The sequence below is a fragment of the Rosa rugosa genome, chromosome 6 (genome assembly GCF_958449725.1).
Source record: "Rosa rugosa chromosome 6, drRosRugo1.1, whole genome shotgun sequence".
Classification (NCBI taxonomy): domain Eukaryota; kingdom Viridiplantae; phylum Streptophyta; class Magnoliopsida; order Rosales; family Rosaceae; genus Rosa; species Rosa rugosa.
The window spans coordinates 39,264,150-39,290,052 of record NC_084825.1 but is presented as its reverse complement, the minus strand read 5'-3'; the positions used below and the strand labels follow the sequence as shown (position 1 = coordinate 39,290,052).

Genomic DNA, 25,903 nt, shown 5'->3' with positions numbered 1-25,903 from the left:
GGGTACTTGTACCTGGAACCGGCATTGGTGTGTAGGTCGAGAAAACCTAGGGATGCAGGAGAGCCCTCTCTAAGTGACTCCGCAAATTAACTTGGTCTCTACGGTTTGTTATTGCTTAGGGTTTTTTCTTTGGTTGTTGTCTTGTACTCAACTTTGTAAACAAGAATTGGGACTATTAGGGTTTATGGCTTTTCCATTGTGTAACCTTGTAATTGTTAGACGAAAGTATCAATTCCGAATTTTGATCTGTAATAATTTTCAGGGTTAACGTAAATAATTTAATTGTATAATATATCATAAAGCCAACCAAGCTGTGAGAAATTACTCCCCCCAGACCTGCTTGCTGCTGCACAAGCTGAGAGTCAGTCTCCACTATGGCCGGTACCAAAACCTGATCCAGTGCAAGCCACAATTGCTTGGTTGATTCTCAGCTGCCTTTTATATTGAACAACCCTAAACAAGTTATGAGTTACTGTGAGAAATTACTCCCCCCAGACCTGCTTGCTGCTGCACAAGCTGAGAGTCAGTCTCCACTATGGCCGGTACCAAAACCTGATCCAGTGCAAAGTCAAAAGCTAGTTTACATGCCAATGCTTCTGCATGTTCAGCTGAAAGCAAACCACTCAGCGGTTTCCCTCCTCCTGCTATCATTGTGCCATTGCAATCACGCACCACAAAACCAGCGCTACCTTTTCTTGAGACATGATCAAAACTGCCATCCACATTAATTTTATAGGTACCCACTGATGGAGCCCGCCCCGAGCCAATCTTGAGCTGCCAGTCTCCCTCAAGGTCGGCCTAGTATTATGAAAACGGAAATCCTGTAATCTCAATAAGCTTTAATTATTTTATTCTTCTCCAATCTTGGAGGTATTTTTAGGCGTGATACAATAGGAGAAGTAAGTATAACCCCCAGTAGGATTAGGGACATAATCCAACTAGGAATAGAAAACCCTGAACCCTATTTCTATTTCTGACCCCCTCCCAACTTAACTAGTTAACTATATTCTACAGATTGTGAAGACGATCACAGGGAAGACCATTACCCTTGAGGTGGAAAGCTCTGATACTATAGACGATGTAAAGGCAAGGATTCAAGACCAAAAAATGCTGATCTTCGAGGGAAAACAGCTTAAGGATAGCGAGACTTTGGCAAATTATGATATCCGAAAGGATTCAACTTTGTATCTCCTCTTGGGAATGCAGATTTTCGTTAGAACTCAGACCGGGAAGAGAATCCGTCTTACGGTTGAGAGCTCTGATAAAGTTCACATGGTCAAGGATAGAATCCTAGATGAGTTGGGAATCCAAATAGAAGTGCAGAGGCTGATCTTTGCTGGGAAGCAACTGGAGGATTGGAGTACCCTAGCTGATTGTAGCATCCAGAATGAATCAACCCTAGACCTTGTGCTCCTTCCCCATCCTCCTCGGAGGATGCAGATTTTTGTTCAAGCTGATCTGACAGCTACTGAGAGGATCATCACTCTCGACGCGGAGCTTTTTGATACAGTTGAAAATGTCAAGGCCAAAATCCAACATAAAGCGGGCATCCCGAAACAACACCAGAGGCTCTTCTTTGCTGGGAAGCAACTGGACAACTCGCGTACTCTGTATGATTATAACATCATCAGAGGAAGTACCTTGTTCCTCTAGCTTCGTCTCTGTGGATTTTGAAGGCGTCCTACTTTTGTTGTTTTAAATATTGATCACAAGGGCGGAGCTAGCAGAAACTATATGGGCGAGCTAAAATTCCAATGTTGCATTCTACAATATCTTTTCTAATGTTAAAAATCTTGAAGGTGGTGTGGTGGTCGAAGATTTATGCTTAATCAGTTTCTTACTTACGTTTCTCCAAGATCCTTGGTTCAAGATATGGATGTGTTGTTTAGGCTATTTAGCTGGTTAATAACTTAATATCACCCAGGTTGAGCTGGGAGAGCTTACTTTTAGCTCCGCTCCTGATTGATATTTACCTATATTCATTTCTTTTGGAATGCAGATTTTTGTTAAACTTTAGCTAGACCGGGAAAGAGAATCATTGATCTTGAGGTTGAAAGTTCCGATAGAATAGAGAATGTGAAGGATAAGATCCAAGATAAGGAGGGTACTTTTCAAACTAAGTAATTGGAGGATGGCATTCTTTTGGAGGATTGCTGCATAGAAAATCAGTCTACCCTTGACCTTTTGCTTCGTAGATGGCAGAATGCGGATATATGTTAGGGTTCTGACCTTCTGCACTTGAGTCCTTTTCTTAAAAGTCTACAGATTTCTTTTCCTTTTCGTCTTGTTTTCTGGAAGAGTTTAGTATTCCTGGTTAGGTTCTAATTAGTGTTACTTTCTTATATAAGGACAACTTATGTTTCATATGCACTAAGTCGATAAAAATTCAGAAGATCAAGCAACTTCGATCTCTGAAAACATCGTTCTTGTATAATAAGAGGCTGGCCGGTTTGCCTTTATCTTTAGCTAGCTCTCACTAGGTATGGAGATTTTCGTGAAGACCCCGTCCGGCAAGACCATAACCCTAGAGGTGGAGAAGATTGATACGATAGGGGATGTAAAGGCAAGGGTTCAAGACCAGAAACTGCTCATGTTGTTTGATAAACAGCTTGACGATGACATGACTTTGGCAGACTGTAATATCTGGGAGAACTGTACTTTACGTCTGGTCTTCGGAATGCAGATCTTTGTCGAAATCCAGAATGGGAGGACAATCGCTCTTGAGGTTGAGAGTTCTGATACAATTCACAACGTGAAGGAAAAAATCCAAGAAACTGAGGGCATTCTACCAATAAACCAGAGGCTCATTTTTGCTGGGAAGCAACTTGAGGACGGGAGGAGAACTCTGGCTGATTGTAGCATCCAGAATGAGTCTACCCTTGAGCTTCGTGTTCGAGGATCGATACATGTTTTCATTAAACAACTCGGTGGGAAGAAATCATGTTATGAGGTTAAGAGTTGTGATACAATTTGGAGTTTCAAGAATAAAATCTATGCCAAAGAGGGTATCCCAGAATATGAACAGAAGCTTATCTTTCATAATAAGCAATTGGAGGATGGAAGTACTCTTGCTGATAATAACATCCAGAATGGAACTACTGTGTTCCTCACTTCCTTGTGCATGAATTTGGTGGACCTACTGGACAGAGTCACCAATGACTCTGGTTATTGGGATCACGTAGACTTTCATGCTTTTTAGTATTGACGCTCCCCCGTTAGTCATAGACTGATGGACATTTAGTTTTACCAGATTTGTAATAGAAGTCACAATACCATTGTTATAGACAGTTTTAGTAATAATTCTTGACTATATAAGTCTCTGTAGTAGATGATTTAGTTATAACTAAATCTACATTTTATGTTCTTGGATAAAACTTTGAGTCATGGTGTTTTCAGCCACAACAAAGTTATTGCATCAAACCGTACCTGTTGTGACCGGTTATGGGGGACACATCCGGGGATAGAATACTTAATTACAAGTTACAAATAAATCGCCCTTTATAATAATGATGGGTGGCTATTCCGATTTTGATCTATACATGTGTTCAGTGTTCTTTAGTTACCGATCATCATGATCAATTTATCATTTGATTATATGTTTTTTTTTTTTTTAAATAGATAATTTTATTAATTTATGGACAAAATAGTGAAATACTGTTTACTCCCTATACTTATAGGGATAGAATACTTAATTACAAGTTACAAATGTATTCCGATTTTGATCTATACATGTGTTCAGTGTTCTTTAGTTACCGATCATCATGATCAATCTATAATTTGATTATATGTTTTTTTTTTTATAAAAAAAATAGATAATTTTATTAATTTATGGACAAAATACTGTCTACTCCATATACTTATAGGGAGTCGACGTTTCAGTCTCTGACATTTCAATTTCACCTAAAAAGTCCCTAAACTCTCCAATTTCACCAAATTGGTCATTGCCGTCAATTTTCTGTCAAAATCTCCATTAAATTGCTGACGTGGCTTTTCTTACACGCTGAAATGTCTATTATACCCTCACTTTTTTTTTTCTTTTATATTTATTTATTTTCCTCTTTTTTTCTTTTTTTTTACCTCTTCTTCTCTCTCTCTCTCTCTCTCCTCTTAACCATTGTCAACGACCACCCACCACCATCATCACAACCCTCATTCCTCTCGCCGGCGCTGAAAATTGTGGAGGGGTTGTGGAGGAGGTGGTGGGGCAGAAGCACCGGCGAGAGGAATGAGGGTTGTGATGATGGTGGTGGGTGGTCGTTGACAATGGTTAAGAGGAGAGAGAGAGAGAGAGAGAGAAGAAGAGGTAAAAATAAAAAAAATAAAAAAAAAGAGGAAAAAAAATAAATATAAAAGAAGAAAAAAATGAGGGTATAATAGACATTTCAGCGTGTAAGAAAAGCCACGTCAGCAATTTAACGGAGATTTTGACGGAAAATTGACGGTAATGACCAATTTGGTGAAATTGGAGAGTTTAGGGATTTTTTAGGTGAAATTGAAATGTCAGGGACTGAAACGTCGACTCCCTAAGGGAGTAAACAGTATTTTGTCCTTAATTTATCTATGGCCAGAAGGCACGTACATCATATATATGCCGTCTCACACCAAAATCATAAATGGCACAAGCCGCCAAGTATGACAGGTAACCCTCATTGCAAACAAATGAGCTCACTTATTCGAGCCTAAAATCAAAAGGACCTAAACCCTCACAACATAACTCCCTTAAATAGTAAATCTAGTCGTCTAGATACCTCAATTGGTGTACAACTAGAGAAACTAAGAATTAAGCCGACAAAGACCCAAGACCATTTGCAGGCAAAAAAATTAAAAACTAGGTTAGGGCGAAACCCACTAGAACCACCAGAAAAATAGGTGCTAGAAAAAATAGATTTAAGGCCCAAACTCCAGCCCAATCAAAGATGGATCAGCAACCCACAAACAGACCAATAACTCCTGCGCTTGCATCACCTTCGCACCATCCCTGCCAGACAACCGCCGTCGTCGGAGCAAAGCGTTTTTGCAAAACCGTCGTTCCATCGATCCAAACCAAGCGCCACCTCCACCATGATCGATCTTAACAGATCCTCCTCGCCTTCAAAACCCCTACATCTGACCTGCTAATGAAACACAGGAGAGCCGCCCCACTGCCCAACTCAGAACCCAGTCCGACCATTCAACCATCTCCAGACCAATCAGCGAAAACAAAACGCAGACTTCGCCGTCTGCTGCTATCGCGACCACCATCATTGACCAAAGAACTTGAACCTTAAACCTCCCTGGTACAACGCCTAGAATAAGTCAGTCTAGCGTTGACTGACGCCGCATAGATGCCCGTCCTCACCAGTGCTGCCGGACAAAGATTGGAGATCACAATGAAACTTTCGATGCGTGCAGCGCGTAGGGTTTCTAGAGAGAGGTTCTCTTTGATGCCTTTATTTGATACATATCTAATTAAGATGTCTGAACATACATATATTCAGATGTTGTTCTCGATTGATCATATTGTGAGGATAAAAAGTTTTGGTTTAGTTGCCTTATCTGTTTGCCCATTTAGATCTTGTTGAGTGGTACCTTAATGCAATCAAAAAAAGTAAAAAATAAAAAGATGAAGCTAATTTGAATTATATTGCAGCTATGCCTCAAATTCATCTTCTGATAACTAGATGCAAAGCCCTAAAGGTCGCGAATCAATAGAACTTTAACATAAGCAACAATTCAAGCAGAGATTAAGAATTCATCTGAAAAGAAACTAATAATCCATCAATTGAATATCAAAACATGTAAACAATCATGCTAGGGCCTCATCCTAGCCCTAGAAAAGAGGTTTAGAAAAATAAAACTAAACAAAACATAGGAAAAACATGAAAAGAATGGAAAGGGAAAAGAAGGGGAAGATGGGTGAGTCGTCTCCGCTCCTTAGGCATCTTCAATGTGCTCCCGAGACTCCCCTCCTCATGTAAATTCGTGCTCCCTTATATAGGGAAGATTTCTGCTCATCTTTGGCTTCATGTTTCCATGTAAGACTTGAAAATAGATTCCTTTCTTCATTTGGAATGGGAAAACCTTGAAATATCTCTTGTAGAAGTAGGAATAAGTTCATCATTGAATCCTCATCTGAATAACTTCCTTAAAACATTAGGATTGACGATCTTGCACCGCAAAACTTGAGTTCTCCATGAATGTTAGTGAACTCCCGAGCAGATTTTCTGTTCTGACCTATCTTCAATCAAATAATCATAACTTGCTCCAGAGGTATCGAAATCAAGATCCGTAAAATTCTACAGAAAGTAGACATCCGTAGCTTTCCAATGATATAAGGCTCATTATCTGATTTGATCTGGATAACTCCCAGTAATTCGGGAAATTTGGAAGTTCTGCACAGGCAGATTTTGGGACCTGGGCGTCTTTCAATCCTAGTTAGCTCATTTTAGCTTCTTTTCTTCTTTCTATAGAACAAACCTACAAAAACACTAAAAGATGTAAATGAATCATAAATAAGGAGAATTAAACATAAAAACCAAGATTATGAGACATAGAAATATAGGATAATATGACCACATCAGCATCTTAAGGTTGATGGAATCCTAAGTACAATCCAAGAGCCAAGTCAGAACGTGCTTACTCCTCAACAAGCTGCCGCTTTTGAAGTGAATAGAGCTACGAGAGAGGTGAATGAAGCAAAAGCCATAATTCTCATGAAAAGGCACATGAATGACGTGCTCCAGAATGAGTACCTCAATGAGGAAGACCCAAGAAAACTGTGGGTAGAACTCGAGCAGCGTTTTGGCAACGTTCGTGACTCCCTGCTTCCTGACTTAGAAGTAAGATGACCTAGCCTCCGCTTCTGTGATTTCAAGACTGTACTTGACTACAATTCGGAAGCACTTCGTATCAAGTCTTTGATGGAATTCTATGGGCAGAAAATCACTGATACGATGTTCATCGAGAAGACTCTCTCTACCTTCCTCGTCTCTACATTGATAATAGCCAAGAACTATCGGATTGATGTCAATGTCGGACGCATCACAAGATTTCATGAGCTTATTGGTGCCATGAACGTAGCTGAAAAGCACAACAACATACTTGTGAAGAACTATAACTCTAGACCCGTGGAAGCCAAACGAATTCCGGAGTCTAATTATAGTCGTGCCCCTAAGGGAGGGCGCAAGGAGCGAAACCCTAAGGAAAGAGATAATTCTGGACGTTCTGGTCCATATTCTCACCTTAAAGAGGAAGGAAACTGCCAAGATAGGCTTGCACGGAACCGTGGAGGTAAACGTGTGAAAAGAGAGAAAGGCCAAGCCTCCGGCTATGGTGGTGACACCACCAAGGACAGAAGCCGTCCCCAAAGCGCTTCTAAAGCGCCTCGGTCACCACCAAGGACAGAAGCCGTCCCCAAAGCGCTTCTAAAGCGCCTCGATCAAGGGAACCTGACCATAAAGATACTTGTCTTAGGTGTGGACTACCCAGACATTGGGCAAGGGCGTGTAAAGCATCCCAGAATGTTGCCAACGCATACAAGATGTTTCGTGAAGCAAGGGAAGCACATTACATGGAACAAGAAGATCAAGATGGTGATCTCGATCTAAGGGTAGAAGACTTCAAGGGCCAAGATCCAGAGACTGGCGATTTTGATTAAGTCTTTTTATTTTCCAAGAGATGTAGGCAATTGCCATATTATTTTTGTAGTAAATGCCAATGGTTTAGTTTTTCTTCAAAGTAGGCTCACCCAAAGTAAGTGTGATGTCTAGGAAGGTTTTTGAGATAAGTGGTACTTAAGCGAGCCTTGCTCCACCGACATCTCTCTACTCACCTGGTCACATTTGCTTTGGAGCTACCGAAAGAAGTTAGACGATTACCATTGTTTTGCATTAGCTAGTTTTTGGATTAGATTATCTCTAGTGAAAGAGACAATGATGTAATTACGTTGGCTTATTAATAAAAGTTGAGTTCTTTTCTTTATGACTCCTTTTTAATTACGAGCTTTTTCTTTTAAGAATGGATTCTGGAGAACTGCAATGTCTTGCGGATAGTGCGACTACGCACACCATTCTCCGCCATAGACAATTATTCTTGGAGATGTTGCCTACATATTCCTCTGTGACTACGATGGCTGGGCCATCAGGATTAGTTCAAGGACATGGAATGGCTCAATTCCTTTTGCCAAATGGCACCTTGATTAATATCGCAGAAGCTCTTTACGCTCCTAAGGCAAATCGAACCTTATTGAGCTTTAAAGATATCTGAGCCAACGGATTCCATGCGGAAACGCATAATGAGAACGGAAAAGAGTTCCTTTGCATTACCTCTAATGATTGCGGACGAAAGCGCATCTTAGATAAGCTTATGTGTCAATCTAGTGGACTTTATGTCACTAACATTTGACCTATTGAATCCAATAACGTCATAAGAGAAGATCTCTTGGATTCCGACACATTTTGGCTTTGGCATGACCGACTAGGACATCCTGGTCGTGACATGATGATCCGTATACTAAAAACTTCACACGGACATCCTTTCGAGCGAAACAAAGCAAGAATCAAAGGTTGATTCCCGGACTTTGTGTGACCGCCGCTGCAGCAGCCTCTGGCGCCGCTGCCGTCCACTAACGGCCTAGGGTCACCCATGTCCCCCCCTTGACAATGCCAAGAAGGGCGTCACTCATGGCAATGGCGCTATGGGTGCCACTTTCCATGGTCCTAACGCCATGATGGGTGATGTAGTCACAAATTTTGCTTCTAATAGCGATTCAGACACTCAGACCCAACCAAAATCCTCATTGGTTGCTTCTAAGGCCCCTCACTCTTTTTGCAAAGCCTATTCCTTAGAAAAATTAGGACTGAGACTGTCCTACGCAAAGGATCCCAAAATACTCATTCCATTCTTACAGAGAATCCAAGGGGATATCTATGGACCAATTCAACCATCATGCGGACCTTTTAAATACTTTATGGTATTGGTTGATGCGTCGACACGCTGGTCACATGTCGCGCTGTTGTCCACTCGAAATGCTTCTTATACTAAACTCCTAGCCCAGATTATCCGTCTTCGGGCTCACTACCCAGACCACCTGATTAAGTCAATTCGACTTAATAATGCTGGGGAGTTTACATCGAAAACGTTCGATGACTATTGCATGTCACTGGGGATTGATGTAGAGCATCTAGTTCCCCATTTTCATACCCAAAATGGTCTCGCGGAAGCCGCTATCAAACGACTACAAATGATAGCACGAACATTGGTTATGCGCACCAATCTCCCTGTTTCCGCTTGGGGATATGCAATATTGCACGCAGCAACGCTAATTCGTCTACGACCCACTGTCACCCAACCTTGTTTTGCGTTACAGCTAGTGACTGGGTACGAGCCTGATATCTCGCATTTACGCATTTTTGGGTTTGCCTATTACGCCGCCACAGTGTACTAAGACGGGTCCACAGAGACGAATGGGCATCTATGTTGGATATGAATCTCCAACTATCATCCGCTACCTTGAACCCTTGACAGGCGATCTCTTTACCGCTAGATTTGCATATTGTCACTTTGATGAGACAGTATTCCCATCGTTAGGGGGAGATAAGAACACAGATGTTCAACAGGAACGACAGGAATTGTCGTGGTCTGTCCCCACTATGTCTTATCTCGATCCCCGTACCGCACAGTCCGAACTTGAAGTGCGATGAATTATCGAGCTCCAAAACGTAGCAGACACTCTGCCTGATGCGTTTTCTGATGTTGCTAAAATAACGAGATCACATATACCTGCTGGAAACGTGCCTGTAAGGATTGACGTCCCAAATACTGGACGTAACGCCACTCCTGTGACACCAGGAGATAGCGCCACTGCCCAGATTGGTAGTGATGTGGCGTCTATGGCCGCAGGTCCCACGAGGAAGCGTGGTAGACTGATTGGTTCGAAGGATACTCGCCCTAGAAAGAGAGCGAATGAGGCACAAACAAATCCTTTGATCATCGATACTCAAAATCCGTCCCATGAGAATGTTCCGGATTATGGTTATGTCCAAGAGACATCATTGGGGGACGCCTCAATGTCAGAACCTATCCCTAATAATGTAGAGATCTCTGTAAATTACACTAGTGTACATGGGACATGGGAAAGAAACTCCATCATCATTGATGATGTATTCGCGTATTCAGTAGTGCGTGAGATTATTGAGACCGATGACATCGAACCACGCTCCCTTGATAATGCCAACGTAGAGCTGATTGGCCAAAATGGAAAGATGCGATCCAGACATAACTTGATTCTCTAGCGAAGAGAAAGGTATTCGGGCCTGTTGTGCCAATACCACCCAACACCAAACCAGTTGGTCATAGATGGGTATTCATTTGAAAGCGTAATGAGAGAAACGAAATTGTATGGTACAAAGCTCGCCTTGTGGCGCAAGGCTTCTCACAACGCCCTGGAATCGACTACGAGGAGACCTACTTTTCCGTAATGGACGTTATTACGTTCCGCTACATTGTCAGTTTGGTAGTTTCTGAAAAACTGAACATGCAGCTTATGGATGTGGTTACTGCGTATCTATATGGGGATTTAGATACAGAGATATACATGAAGGTCCCAGATGGACTTCAATTACCCAAATCAAGTGGCTCTAAACCACGGAGCATGATTTCAATAAGATTGAAACGCTCACTATATAGATTAAAGGATTAATTTCAGTTTACCCCCCTGAGGTTTGGGGGTGTCATTATTTCACTTCCCAAACTCTCAATTTCACTTTTTTACCCCCTGAACTTTCCAATTTTTGTCTTCCGTGCCCAATGTCTCATTTTCTGTCCAAATTGGACGTTAAGTCCGATAATGGGGCCCACTTTGAGGGCTAAAATGGTCAATTCAAAATTTAGAAAAAGGAAAAAAAAAAAAACAGTTTCGACCTCTCTGTCCCTAAAACCATTTCTCCTCCCACCGTCACCGTCGCGCTCCATGCTCCGCTTACCACCACCGTGCCGGCAACGACCATGATCCATGAGCTCAGAAGATAAAGCATTGCCACCAGAACCAGCCTCAACATTCATTTTAGTTGGGAAAACTGCTCAGAGACTGAACTTGCAGCATTCCCATCATAATCTCCAATTGTAAATTTGCGAATGAAAAGAAATGGAATCAGAAACAAAGACTCACGGATTGTCATTTTCATCATACTCAAGAAATGGAATCAGAAACAACAAATTTGCTAATTGCAACATTCCCAGTACGTCATTCACCAGAATCCTAATAAGTGAACGCTTAAAAGAACTGAACAATTATGAAGAGGGCATACAATCCCATAAACTAAAGGCACACAATTTCCTAAAGGTTCAATCACTCGATTCATAGAAAACAGAAAACGCAGTAGTAACAAAATCATAATCATTAGAAGATAACAAATACAAAAAATCAAATTTCTTGACGAACAACACAAGGAAACCCAGTTCCAACCTTTCTATAATCCACAGAAAATCTCAGCGCAGAAATAACCAATATCAAAACCCAATAAACCAAATTCACAACCCACCAAAGAACAAAACCCCAGAAACCCAATAACAGATAAAACCCAGATGAGATTCCAGGCTCCAGAGTCCAAATTGGCAAGCAAAAAACACTGATCATCAATCAATCCTAGTAAAGATTTGAAATTGAAGAACAGAACAGAGAGAGAGCGGGATGCTCACAATATAGCGCTTATAGAACTTCTGCTTGAAATGGCTGATGACGTCACGGCTAGAGGCCATGTGAGGAGGGATGAGGATGTTGGCCCAGTAGTCGGCCCATCTCGGGTCGTTGTAGTCGTAAGCCGCCGCCGCTGTCTTCTTCAGCTTCTGTGGGTTGTCTCTCTCCTCCCCCATTATTCAAGATCGGTGATGCTTCCCTGCGACTCAAACTCGCTTCTTAGTTTTACTTGTTGGCTTTCTGCATAGATAAATAGAGAGAGAGAGAGACCTGAACTTAACTAACCAACTCTAGACTCTTCTAATTCATACGATTCTCCCAAGACTTCCTACTTTGGGTCTCTTTTACTTTTACTCACCTCAGATCGGAGATCGTTTTCAGGGACGATCGGACTTTGTACAAGGGGAAGAAGTAGGAGTTCTCGCGCGACGAGATTCTCGAGGTCGGAGATGGAGGCGGAGATTTGGTCGAGTAAGGGTTTGAGGTGAGTGGGATCGGTGAGTCGGCACTGGGCGAGTTGGGAGTTGACGGAGGACTTGGAGATGGAGAAGCAGGAGAGGAAGGCGGAGGTGGACTCGAAGGAAGGGGAGGGGTCGGAGGAGTTGGCGGCGGCGAGGAGCGTGAGGGAGGTGTCGAGAGAGAGATAGATTTGGAGATGAAAGAGAAACCGAAAGTGAAGGAGAAAGGTTTTTTTTTTTTTTTTTTGCCTTGAAATGACCATTTTAGCCTCAAAGTGGGTCAAATAGTCAGAGTTAACGTCCAATTTGGACGGAATCAGAGAAATTGGGCACGGAAGACAAAAATTGGAAAGTTCAGGGGGTAAAAAAGTGAAATTGAGAGTTTGGGGGGGGAGGGGGGGGGGTGAAATGATGACACCCCCAAACCTCAGGGGGGTAAACTGAAATTAATCCTAGATTAAAACAATTCGGACGGATGTGGTATAACCGTCTAAGTGACTACTTGATTGGGAAGGGATATGTTAACAATGAACTATGCCCATGTGTGTTCATAAAAAGAACAAGTTCCGGATTTGCAATAGTAGCGGTTTATGTCGATGACATGAACATAATTGGCACCCTTAAAGAGTTGAGGGAAACCACTGAACACTTGAAATCCGAGTTTGAGATGAAAGATCTTGGGAAAACACGGTTTTGCCTTGGTTTGGAACTTGAGCACAGTGAAGATGGTATATATCCTGATTCATCAATCAGCTTATACCCAAAAGATGCTTAGGTGTTTCAATACTGACAAAGTTAAGCCTTTAAGCACCCCAATGGTCATCCGTAGTCTTGATCCAAAGAAAGATCCATTCCGTCCAAAAGAAGACGACGAAGATGTGTTAGAGGCAGAAGTGCCCTATCTAAGTGCAATAGGCGCATTATTGTACTTAGCATAATGCACAAGACTGGACATCTCATTTGCTGTGAACTTGTTAGCTAGATATAGCTTTGCGCCAACACGACGCCATTGGACTGGTGTTAAAGATATCTTTCAATACCTAAGTGGTACGATTGATATGGGCTTGTTCTATCCCTACAGAGAGACGATGGATTCAGACCCATCATATGTCAAGAACGCCACCAACAGTAGTCTGCGTTCTCTCTCCCCATCCCAGAACGACATAAGTGTTTTGGAAGGTTTTGCTGATGCTGGGTATCTCTTTGACCCGCACAAAGGTCGTTCCCAAACTGGTTATGTATTCACCCTGTGTAAGACCGCGATATCTTGGAGGTCTACTAAACAGACCTTAGTCGCTACTTCTGTTTGAACCTAAACTGGAGCCAAACAACTTCTTCGAACCATGCAAAGATTATTGCTCTTCATGAACCTTCGTAAATGTATATGGCTTAGATCCATAGTTACGCATGTTTGAAGTAATTGTGGTTTGGAATCCACCACAGATGAGCCTACTAGCATTTATGAGGATAATGCTACTTGCATTGAGCAAATGGAGAAAGGCTACATCAAAGGCGACAACACCAAGCACATATCGCTTAAGTTCTTCTACAATCAACAACAACAGAAGCTCCTCAAGATCAAAGTGAACCAGGTTCGATCTGAGGACAATGTGGCAGACTTGTTCACTAAGTCATTGCCCAAATCCACGTTCGAGAAACATGTTGCAAGCATTGGCTTGTAGAAATTATCTGAACTCCCATGATCGTAGTCATCAGGGGGAGACGCAGACATCAGGAGGAGATGTCTACATGTTGATCTCGAAACGTGAAGGGTGTGTTGTGCTCTTTTTCCCCTTCGACCAAGGTTATTTTTGTCCCACTGGGTTTTTGTTACTCGGCAAGGTTTTTAACGAGGCAACGAGAGAAGCACCGCGTTTGGGCGACATAAGGGGGAGTGTTTAAGTAAATCCAAATTGTGTCTGGCCCGAACTCTAGGTTACTTGATCTAGTTGTAATAGAATTTTAATTAGAGATAATCTCGGTGAATATCTTAGAGATATCCATTCATTGTATGATTACCTTTCCTTGTACAATTCAGATTCTATGCATTGTAATCCTTTATATAAAGAAGCCCCTATTATCAATGAGAACACACAACAATTCTCTCTGAAATATCGTTTCCCTAAAACAATACTAAGATTTTTCAGAAGCTCTAGAAAGGAAGACATGTAAATTAGAAATTTAGCTTCACAGCTGGCATCGTTTTTCTAATTGGGTAACAACCTTGTTTGTTAACTTGGTAGGGTTATTTCTAAATTCCTTCTCTTTTAGCTTTTTTCTAATGTGACTTTTGGGTGGAACACGCTAAACTTTTCCTCATCAAAGACTAAATTCATGTACAAGCACACAAAAAAATCCACCTCTAATTTTGCTTGTGCCTGAAACGACTGTGTGATCATGATTGTTGTTTTCAAGAATCTAGTATAATTTGATCTAGAAAGTTCAACCGGACACACCTATGACCCACCCACCAATGACTAGCCCAAGCCCAACACGCTATTTTGATAAAAACCGTCGGACAAGAATATCACATAGAATCCCTAAGGGCACGTTTACTTACTTGGAAGGAAAGGGAATGATTACGGGGTAAAAACATTCCTGCGTTTACTAACACATAAAGCAATCGGAATGATTCCGGGTAAAAGAATTCCTGCGTTTACTAACACATGAAGGAATCAGAATAGATGTAGGTCCCACCTCCTTATCAGGAATCGATTCCTGAATACTCAGGAATTTGATTACGAAGGGGGGAGATGGGTTTAGGAATCATTCCTCCGGAATCAATACCGATTCATTTCTTCTCCCATTCCACTTGTCTCCGATTCATGATTATTTTATATTCCAAGTAAGTAAACGTGTCATAATTCTTTCTTGGTCAAGGTATAGTTTCGTCGTTTCATTCATATTCTCAACTTCCATGAATTTTGCGATCCAGTACGATGAGTACCATAGATAATTCACTCATGTTTTGTTGTCTTACTATTCCTAAACCCGCTAAAGACTTATACACTTGTATCTAAATTTTTCTTTCTTGTGGTTTCAAAGCTACTCATTAACCTTTGGAATTTAGATAGTCGGCCTCTTTAACAGCAAAGAAATGCTTCTCCACTTGAAAACGTACAATGAATACCATCCATTGAATGCATATTGATATTATAATTTCAGTTGTGAAAAAAAGCACTATTCGTCAATAAATTTCTCATGAATTCCAAGTAGAAGGGATTCTTCATGTTCCTAGAAGCCAGTGGGACGTACAAATTACCATAATTGCTATAAATATCTCACATGTGGCTGGTATAATATCATCAACTCTCGCTCAATATTATCTCTTAATATCTCTTCCCTTGATCTTTTTGCATCTTGTTCTCCATCCGTTTGTCAGGTATGCAGATTTTTGTTGAGAACTCGAGTGGTAAGACCATCAGTCTGGAGGTGGAGATATCTGATACTATACAGGATGTAAAAGCCAGGATTCAAGATGAGAAACTGCTTGCGTTTAATGGAGAGCAGCTCGAGGATGGCAAGAGGTTGGCAGATTACCATATCCGGGGGAAATCTACTATACGTCTCCATCTTGGGTTGCAGATTTTTGTTAAAACCCAGGACGGGAAGATAATCACTCTTGGGGTTGAGAGTTGTGATACAATAGAGAATGTCAAGGCTAAAATCCAAGAAAAGAAGGGTTTTCCCCCAATCATGCAGAGGCTCATCTTTGCTGGGAAGCAACTAGAAGATGAGCGGACTCTAGCTGATTGCTGCGTCCAGAATAATTCTACCCTGGACCTTGTGCTTCATCGTGATCGGAGAATGCATATCTTTGTTAAAACTCTCACTGGGAAGAGAATCATTGTTGAGGGACTTGACAGGAATGATTAAACTAAGAGTGGATTTCTAGACTATTACATTCATGCTACTTTTTCTAGCTATGTGTGATGTGTTTCAGTTATGATTTAAGTGATTAACTTATGGGAATATATATATATATATATATATCTGTGTGTGTGTGTGTGTGTGGAGTAGTTGTGGACTATCGTGCATTTAAATTCGAGAAGTTATATATTTGGCATACATATGTTGTTTTTCTTTTCCTTTTTGGTTGTCTATGGTGGTGCTTGATCGACCATGTATGGTTGTTCACTTCTTCCATTATCAGTTTGTCTTTTATGTCAATCTATTACCCGTTTTTTGGAAATACTTGAAAAATTTTGACCACCAAGTATTTCTAGAGAGTAAATTTTCCAAGTATTTCCAGAAAGATCCTAATTGTGTGTTTGATATCATAGTTATCTCATATATCTTGGTAGCCTTAATTAAGTGCTTGACATCGATGATAGTTATGCTTGAAGTATGAGAACTTTAATTATTGGTCAAACCAATCTAAGGAAGCCATGTCGAGTTTCTTAATATTCTTGTTTTACATTTCAGCTTGCCTAGTGTTTGTTCTAGTTGATTATTTCTATTCACACGTACTAGCACGCGCAAGCACAAATCTTGATTATTTCTAAATCAGCAATTTTTGCACTTGGCTTTGCAGTTCATATACATATATATTATCACATCTTAGAGGCTTCAAATTCTCCAAAGGAGACATCATCTTTATTACCTACTAGTCCCTTAACATGTGCTCCGCACATGTCAATTGATTTTTTTTTTTTGTTTAGATTAAAAAAGTTACAGTAATTTATCTTCTGATTTTGGAGAAGCTTCTCCATTTTTCATGGGAGATATTGCAATTTTTTCAAATATGACATAGTCTATTGACTATCTTATCCTCATATAGAAATAATTTCTTTATTAATATCTATTTTATGTGAGGACATATATGGTATTTCAAAAATTTAACCACTCTCTCAAGAATTGGCTTAATTATATAAGATATATCAAATACATTCAGTATTGACCAACCGCTTGCGATAATAGACCAACTGATGTCTTTGACTTGGTCTATGTTGTTCTCGTTTTTGTTGTGTTTGCTGGTTGTAAACTTGCAGTGTTCGGTTTTTAAAAATTACATGAAATTCAAAAAAAAAAAAATCTTTTGATTAAATAAGAATATATATTCTATAGTATTATTAAAAGAAGAGTTGACAATTTTTTTTTTTTACCAAAATATCTCTCAAATATTTAAAAACCCTTAAATTGAAATATTCAAGAAGGATAAAAAGGCCAATTCACAAAACGAAAGAAAAGAAATTAACATAAAAAAAAAAAATTTAAAAAAATGTGGAGAAGTTTTCTCCACATTTTATAACTGTCCATGTAGTTATCCACACCCATAAGGTGTGTTTGACGTCTAGTTATCATTAATAAAGTTGTGTCAATTACAACTATATAGATTTATTAAAACCCAGCATGATCAAGGCAAGTAAAAACGAGTATTACCCCTCATATATCAACAACTCCTGATCTTACATGAAATTTCAAATTTTGATTGTTCCCCTAGTTTTGATTTATTTCTAAATAGCATCGCTCTAAGTCTAACTACTAGTCGGATTTAAAAAAAAAAAAAAAAAATCTAACTAGTAGGTTCCAACTACTGGGCTAACGGTTAGGCCCAAATAAAAGCGATATAACCCGAGAGGTCCAATACATTACCCGGGATTTTGACAAGTAAAATAATTGAAGGTCTTGAAATCTCTTTCACTGTTTCCATTTTGAAATTCAACTTTTCCTCCATCTCTTACTCACTCACTTCCCTCTTTCAAAGCTTCTGCTTGTCAATCAGGTACCATCATTAAGGGTTTTCTTCTGAATCTCTCTGCATTTTATGTTTTGAGTGTTATATTTATAGTTGTAGCTACACTGATCTCCATTCTCTTTGTGTTTAAGGTTTTTTGCTCTGAATGTAATTTGATTCCTTACTCACTGCTAGAAATGTATCATTAAGTTGGTCTAGCTATCATTTGATTACTTAATAAGTCAATAATGCCTCTATGCTTGGCTTGAAGAATGTTGGGAAATGAGGGCATTGTAAACAGTAATTTGTGTTACTGCTTGAGTAATTGAATTTTTGCTTAGGTTTTAATATGCTAGTTAAGCTTCTGATACCTGGCTCTATTTATACATACTTGGCAAGAAGACTGCAAGATAGGTCACCAGATAGGGGTTAGAATGAAGTGTATAAAGTTCTTAATTTGATTTCTGGCCGTCGACATTACCAAAGAATGTGTGAAAATAATATGGCATGTTTGATGAAATAGAAATTTAGTTCGCGTTAAGATTGTCTTACTATCGTCACAATGGTGCCTTCGAAGTTGGCTTGCTTAGCTATTTGGTGACGTAGGGTTTAGCTTTTCATTGAATTTTGGTTAATTACAGGCTTTAATCAATATTTCAAGTACATGCTAAACCTCCTTACTACTAAGTTAACCTTGTTATAAACTGGTTTAGATTGTAAGTGCAAGACCAAACTATATACCTTTATTGAGTTTTATATCCATTGAGCAAGCTAACTTGGTTCTTTTTGTATGTTATAACAACTCTGATCAATGGAAAGCCATTTACATTTAGATTTCCGCATCCTACTTGTTTTTCTGTTTCTGATATGAGGTGATTAATAAACTAGAGATTCTTGTTAGAAATACTACTATCGCGCTGTTCTCTAATGCCTTCTGGTCCTTTTTTTTTTTCATTTGTAGAATTTACTTGAGGTGATTAATTTGTTGGTTTTGGGTCACCTAGACTCTATGGTAGGCATTTGTAAATGTGAACCAATCAAGTAGCTTTGGTCTTCCGGGTAAATTTTGGCAAGTTCAGTGCAGTCTGTGGATGCTAATGAGTGTATGGTTCTTGAAACTTGGTGAATTTAGAGATTGTGTCTCATCAAATAAAGAGTGATTAAAAATATTGTGTTGCAGTGCATTATAAAGGATTCAGATTAGTGACACAAATATTAACTTGCTGTGATTCAATATATATATAATCTAAATTTTAAGCTCTCTTCTAAAAAATGTGCAAGAATCCTTTCAAATACTGCTCAGAAAAAACATGCAAGAATTGAAGAAAAGGGTCCTGAAAGTAATCAGTAATACTAATTTGCTTCTCATTGTATATTTATTTGTTAACTTTTTTATTTTGTTTAAATGGTTTCAATATTGTAACTTTGCAGTTTTTGCAGGTACAAGTTTTTTTTGTCATATTGGCATTCCTATACAAACTGATATGTTGGGAAATTATCTTTTGGTTTCAATGTTTATTTGGTCAATATTCAATCACCAAGATCCTTTCCTATTAGGAGTCTATTAGGGTTGGCGTTGCTTCTACACATATATAGAGGATGCAAACTGCACAGGCAGAGAAGAGAGGAACGCAAGAATAATTGAGAGTCTTGCTTGATATTGTGTCGTGATAAAAATCCTAAACACTTGTTCCTTGGTTAAGTGTTATAGGTCAGTTGCTCATGCGTATGGAGTTACTTGTGATCTAAAGAGTTGCTGTGAAGCAAGAAAAGGAAAAATCGAAGAACAATCAAGTGAAGAAGGAGTTCGAGATTGAAGACAAACTGCATATTAGTTTTGTCTATTCATTGTAGCCGCGCTAGTGCTATTTGAAGTTGTAAAGAACATATCCTTCATCATAATTCAATTGTTCTTATTTTGGGTTCTCAAGAGTAAGAGCCTCGCAGTGTTTTTAATCTCATATTTGAGATTTTCACTGCATAAGCAAAAATCTGGAGTTTGGTTCGTTATCTCTGATTTCTGCCCAGTAGGGATTGATCCGTATACTGCAATCCCCATTTTCCAGAAAACGTATTCTGTCCTTGTATTTTCACTTGGCATCAGAGCAGGTTTTAAAGCTTTTTAGTTGATTCGTGGTCAAGGATGGAACATGAATATAACAGAGCCTCCAGTCCGATAAATTGCCCTCCTTTGTTTGATGGTGAAGATTACTCACAATGGAAGATCATAATGAGGGCTTTTCTCTACTCTCAAGATGAAAACATGTGGAATATAGTTGAGAATGGATGGGAACACCCAACCAAGGCAGAAGAATAAAAGAAAGTAGAAGGGTCCTCTGCAAGGTTTCTCAAACCTAGGAAGGAATGGACAGAAGAGGAAGTTCGTGATAGAACTTGTGACTTTAAGGCAAGGAATTCACTATTCACAGCCTTGTCCAAGAAGGAGAGGATGAGAATTAGCCACTGTGACACAGCCAAACAAGCTTGGGATCTACTTCAGGTTACTTATGAGGGAAACAAGAAGGTTAGAGGTCAGAAGCTTCAAAGACTCGTATTGGAATTTGAGAACATGACCATGGGGGAAGATGAATCAATTGATGATTTTCACGCTCGACTTCTCAATATGACAAACCAATGTCGTAGCCTTGATGATCCATTTGAGGAGCACCGAATAGTCAAGAAATTTCTCAGGGCTCTTCCTTCAAAATTTCAAGCCAAGCAAATTGCCATAGAGGAGACTCAAGACCTGGACACCTATTCTCTTGACGAACTGATAGGTAATCTCAAAACCTTTGAGATGAGGATCAAGCCCGAGAAAAAGGTAAAAAATATTGCTTTCTCTTCTGTTAAAAAGAAAGATGATGATTATGTGGATTTATCGTTGTTGACAAAAGAGTTCAAAAATTTTATGAAAAACAAAAACTCTTTTGGAAACTCTTCAAAAAAAATTCCTAACAAACCTAAATGCTTTGAGTGTGGTGGAATTGGACATCTTGCTGCCAATTGTGGCAACAAGAAGTATAACTCACATGGGAACAAGGCTTTAAAATCCACATGGAGTGATAGTGATGAAGGCTCTCAATCCGATGGTGAAGAGGTGAATCTTGCTCTTACTTCCTTTATTGATATTAATTTATCTGATGATTCTGACTTTGAAGATGATACTCTTGATGAAGAAACAAATGAAAAATGCAAGAAATTGTAGAATGCCTCTAGGATTGTTCTTCGAAAAAATAATAAACTTGAAAAAGAAATCGAATCCTTAGGAGTGGAAAAGATAAAAATTGAGCAGAAATTTGAAGTTTCTTTGAGAGATTGGGAAGAAGAGCGTACTAACTTTGTTGATAAGATCAAAGTTTTGCAGGGTAATGCCAGGTCTCAAGATTGGAACAAGGAACATGATGAGCTTACTAACAAAATCAAAGTTTTGCAGGTTGAAATAAAAGCTCAATCTAATTTAAATGATTCCCTAACCCTTGAAAATGAAAAATTGCAGGAAGAATTATTGAGGGTCAAGGAAAGCTTTAGCAAATTCTCTATAGGGTCTGAAAAAGTCTCTAAGATGATGGGAATTGGCAAAGCTCATGGTAATAAAGAAGGATTAGGTTATAATGGTGAGTCCTGCAAACCCTTGGTGTTTGTAAAAAGTGTGGGAGGTGAGAATTCCTCAAGTCAGGCACAAAGCTCTAGTAACAACAAGTCTGCCACCGAATTGAATGTAAGACCAGAACCTCATAAAACCATTCAATCACATCAGAAAGGCTTTTCGGTAAGTTCTGACATGCACACTTTTGTGCGTCAGCCCAGGTATATTCACAACTCCGAAAACTTTGTTCCTACTTGTCATTATTGTGGAAAATTAGGACACATTCGTCCTAGGTGCAATATGCTTCGCAGGGCTACTCAAAATCAGAGGAAAACGTTGAGAATTAACTCACCTGCCTCGTTGCAAGCTGAGTTGAAAGAGGGTCTGAATCTGATCGCCAGGATTGCAAAGCTGGCTTCAATCCCCGTGGATCTGGAAACAAAAACGAAGCAGAAGCAAATCTGGATTAAAAAAGGTTCAAATAATCGTTTTTCTACTCATACGGATAATCTTGATAATATGCTTGAGCGTGCTTTTGTTCCTACTGATCACAAATTGGCTAATTCGTTTACTAGGCCTTTATACATAACTCAATTTGAATCAGTTAGAAGCACCGTTGGTGGATGCTCTAAGTATTGATACTCTCACTTCGCTTGATCCATTTTGCATTCATTCATGGTGTATGTCTTCATGATAGTATAGGTGCATTTTCTTTATGTTTCTGCATTGTTAGGTTCAGTTTGTGGAAATTTAGGATTGAAAAATAGTGGTTTGTATCCCCGAGTGTCTGACAGATTATTTTGAACTTAGATTGACAAGGGCCATACTCTTTTCTTTAAATCTGTGTGCAATAAGGTGCCTAGCATGTTTTGAACTTGTACTTACATCACTCTGTAATTGTGAGCTTGAACAATATATTCTCTACAATCTTGAAACCTCACATGCACACATACTCTAAATGGTGGTAAGTCTTAATTGATGGTTGGCTTGTTCTCATTGCTCATGTACGAAATTACTCTTGTTGGTTGCTCCTTGATATAAAAAAAAAAAATAATAATAATAAATAAAAAATGTAGTCGGTTAATGGAGCATGGCCAGGCTATTCCCAAAGTAAACAAGCCTCGGTCGTGACGAACGATATGAGGATTGGGAAGAAACGGGAATGGTTTGGTCACCCCGGTGGATTGTGAAACTATTGACTCGAGTAGATGTCCTCTTTGGGATGTCCTTGTTACATCTAGTACCCTAAAGTCATCTGACTTGGGAGCTGCTAGCATAATACTCGTTACAAGAGTCGTATTCTTCTTGAGCAAAAATGTTACTTTGTGTGAAAGGCCAAAAGAAAAATTCAAAATCATGCCCACACGGTGTTATAAGGGGGAATAAAGTTTATGTGCTTAAATGTGTTTTGTATGTGAGCCTTGCTTTTCAGGTTTCCACAAATATTACACACCCCATCTTGAGATATGTTCACTATTCACAACAAGAGGTATAGAATACTCGATCACCCTCTATCTTACCTTGTGATTGTCGAAATCCATTCACTCGTGTGAACTTATTTTGTTGCACTCTTGTTTATGGTTAAGTGGTATTGCTCTTGTTGGAAAAGCTATGCGAATTAAATCTGTTCTTAGCATTTGGATACAACCCACTTATTGTGTAATTTGCATTTCATTCTTGCATCTCTCATCACATGATCACACTTAGGGGGAGTATTAATACTTGGACTATCTTCCTCTGATTGATTCGACTTGGGCTCGTGTCTACTAAGCAACATCTCTTTGTGATTCTCTTTTTACATAGCTTCCGCTACATAAGTTGTCTTTGTCATTCCTATTCAAAAAGGGGGAGAAATATGATGTTAAATGTGTTGTGTGATCTATTGGATTTACATGCTTTGTTTAATCAGTGGTAACATTATTCTATCTTGTGTATTTTCACAATGTGTGTGTGATAAGTGTTTCAGGATTGACAGGTGTGTTCACAAGGAAAAGTTCTCAAGTACCTGTTGAGGGGGAGTTTTCATACGGTAAAGTTGTTTTGTATAGGAATGCCAAAGGGGGAGATTGTAGGTACAAGTTTTTTTTGTCATATTGGCATTCCTATACAAACTGATATGTTGGGAAATTATCTTTTGGTTTCAATGTTTATTTAGAAAAAGGTATTCCCGTGGCTTTTAAGGTGATGTAGTGTAATCCTAAGTTTTCTAGGACTTGATATTTTATTTGGTCAATATTCAATCACCAAGATCCTTTCCTATTAGGAGTCTATTAGGGTTGGCATTGCTTCTACACATATATAGAGGATGCAAACTGCACAGGCAGAGAAGAGAGGAACGCAAGAATAATTGAGAGTCTTGCTTGATATTGTGTCGTGATAAAAATCCTAAACACTTGTTCCTTGGTTAAGTGTTATAGGTCAGTTGCTCATGCGTATGGAGTTACTTGTGATCTAAAGAGTTGCTGTGAAGCAAGAAAAGGAAAAATCGAAGAACAATCAAGTGAAGAAGGAGTTCGAGATTGAAGACAAACTGCATATTAGTTTTGTCTATTCATTGTAGGCGCGCTAGTGCTATTTGAAGTTGTAAAGAACATATCCTTCATCATAATTCAATTGTTCTTATTTTGGGTTCTCAAGAGTAAGAGCCCCACAGTGTTTTTAATCTCATATTTGAGATTTTCACTGCATAACCAAAAATCTGGAGTTTGGTTCGTTATCTCTGATTTCTGCCCAGTAGGGATTGATCCGTATACTGCAATCCCTATTTTCCAGAAAACGTATTCTGTCCTTGTATTTTCAGTTTTGAATCAAGATTATGTGCTTCTGTACATTTGATTATATAGTACAGTAGCTATGGATGTGGTGTACAACAATTTACATTTCATCTTAGTCTTAAAGCTGCTTCCTTGAAGTTACATTTATATTTTAGAATTTAGATTAGTCAAGTATACTTTCACTCCAAACCTTTGCCAATTTGACTAAAACTCGGAAATCTGGTAATTGAGGTTCTCTGTCCATCAGCTTCCAATAGTATCTCCTCTGCTCTATATATATATCTCTCCTTGCGACCTCACATCTTGTTTTTCATTTACAAAGTGGCCAACTGGCGTGGAGATTTTCGTTAGTACTTTGACTGGCAAGACCATAAGCCTTGAGGTGGAGAGCTCTGATACTATAGAACATGTCAAAGCACGGATTCGGGTGGAGAGCTCTGATACTATAGCACATGTCAAAGCATGGATTCAAGACCAAAAATTGCTTATGTTTCATGGACAACAGCTTGAGGATGGCATGACTTTTGCAGATTATCATATCAGGAAGAGATCTACTTTACATCTTGTTTTCGGAATGCAGATTGTTGTGAGATATCAGAATGGGGGGAGATCAATCATTCTTTATGTTGAGAGGTCTGATACCATTCATGATGTTAAGGCTAAAATCCAAGAGAGAGTGGGTGTCCCACCAAGTAGACAGAGGCTTATATTTGCTGGGAGGCAACTGGAGGGTGGGAGCACTCTGGCTGATTGTAGCATCCAGAATGAGTCTAATCTCGACCGGCCTTCTGCTTCCTCTTCGGGGAATGTGTATCCTTGTCATACATCTCAGTGGGAAGATAACCATTCTTGAGGAACTTCAGAGTTCTGATCCAATTGGCAGTGTCATTGAAAAAATACATGATAAGGAGGGCATCCCACCACATGACCAGAGGCTTCTTCTTGGTGGCCTGCGACTTGAGGAAGCACGAACTCTTGCTCATTATAACATCCAGAATGATACTACCCTGTACCTTGTGCTTCAACATCGTTGATAAACTAGGACTGGATTTCTGGACTGTTGACTTCAGACTACTTTTACTAGCTATTTGTGATTTGTTTCAGTTATGACCAACTTGTGGCAACGATATATGGTATGGAGTCGAGTCGAGGATTATGATTTTAAAATCGAGAACCATATATTATCACTTGATTTGGGCATTTGGCATACATATTTTCTTTTTCTTTTCCTATTTGGTTGTCTAAGGTACTAAGGTAGTGCTCTTGATCGACCATACACGATTCTTCATTTCTTCCCATTATACTCTTTCCCTTTTACATCAATCAGTTCTATGGGTTATCATTTGGCCCTTTGGCCCGGTCCAATCATTTATGAAATAGGGTAGGATATGGATCATACAAATGAAGCCCGATTCGGCCTTTTAAGCCTTAATAATTTTATTTTATTTTTTAAATATGTTTCTCTTTGGCCCATTTCGGCCTGACCCTATTTGGCCCAATCAAACAAAATAATGTATTTTCTTTTGTTTCTATTTGGCCATATTCGGAAGACCGGCCTAATAATTTATTTTTATTTTTTAAATATGTTTCTCTTTGACCCATTTCGGCCTGACCCTATTTGGCCCAATCAAACAAAATAATGTATTTTCTTTTGTTTCTATTTGGCCCTATTCGGAAGGCCGGCCTGACCAGGTCCTTTCGACCCTAACTGCTCGGGCCTTTCGGGCGGATAAG

General features: G+C 39.4%; 2 pseudogenes; both read left to right on the top strand.

Annotated features, from left to right (window-relative positions):
- Positions 1-464: 464 nt before the first annotated feature.
- On the top strand, positions 465-3,125 carry LOC133716764 (polyubiquitin-like; annotated as a pseudogene).
- Positions 3,126-15,469: 12,344 nt separating this feature from the next.
- LOC133714052 (polyubiquitin 11-like) lies at positions 15,470-25,242 on the top strand (annotated as a pseudogene).
- Positions 25,243-25,903: the final 661 nt, after the last annotated feature.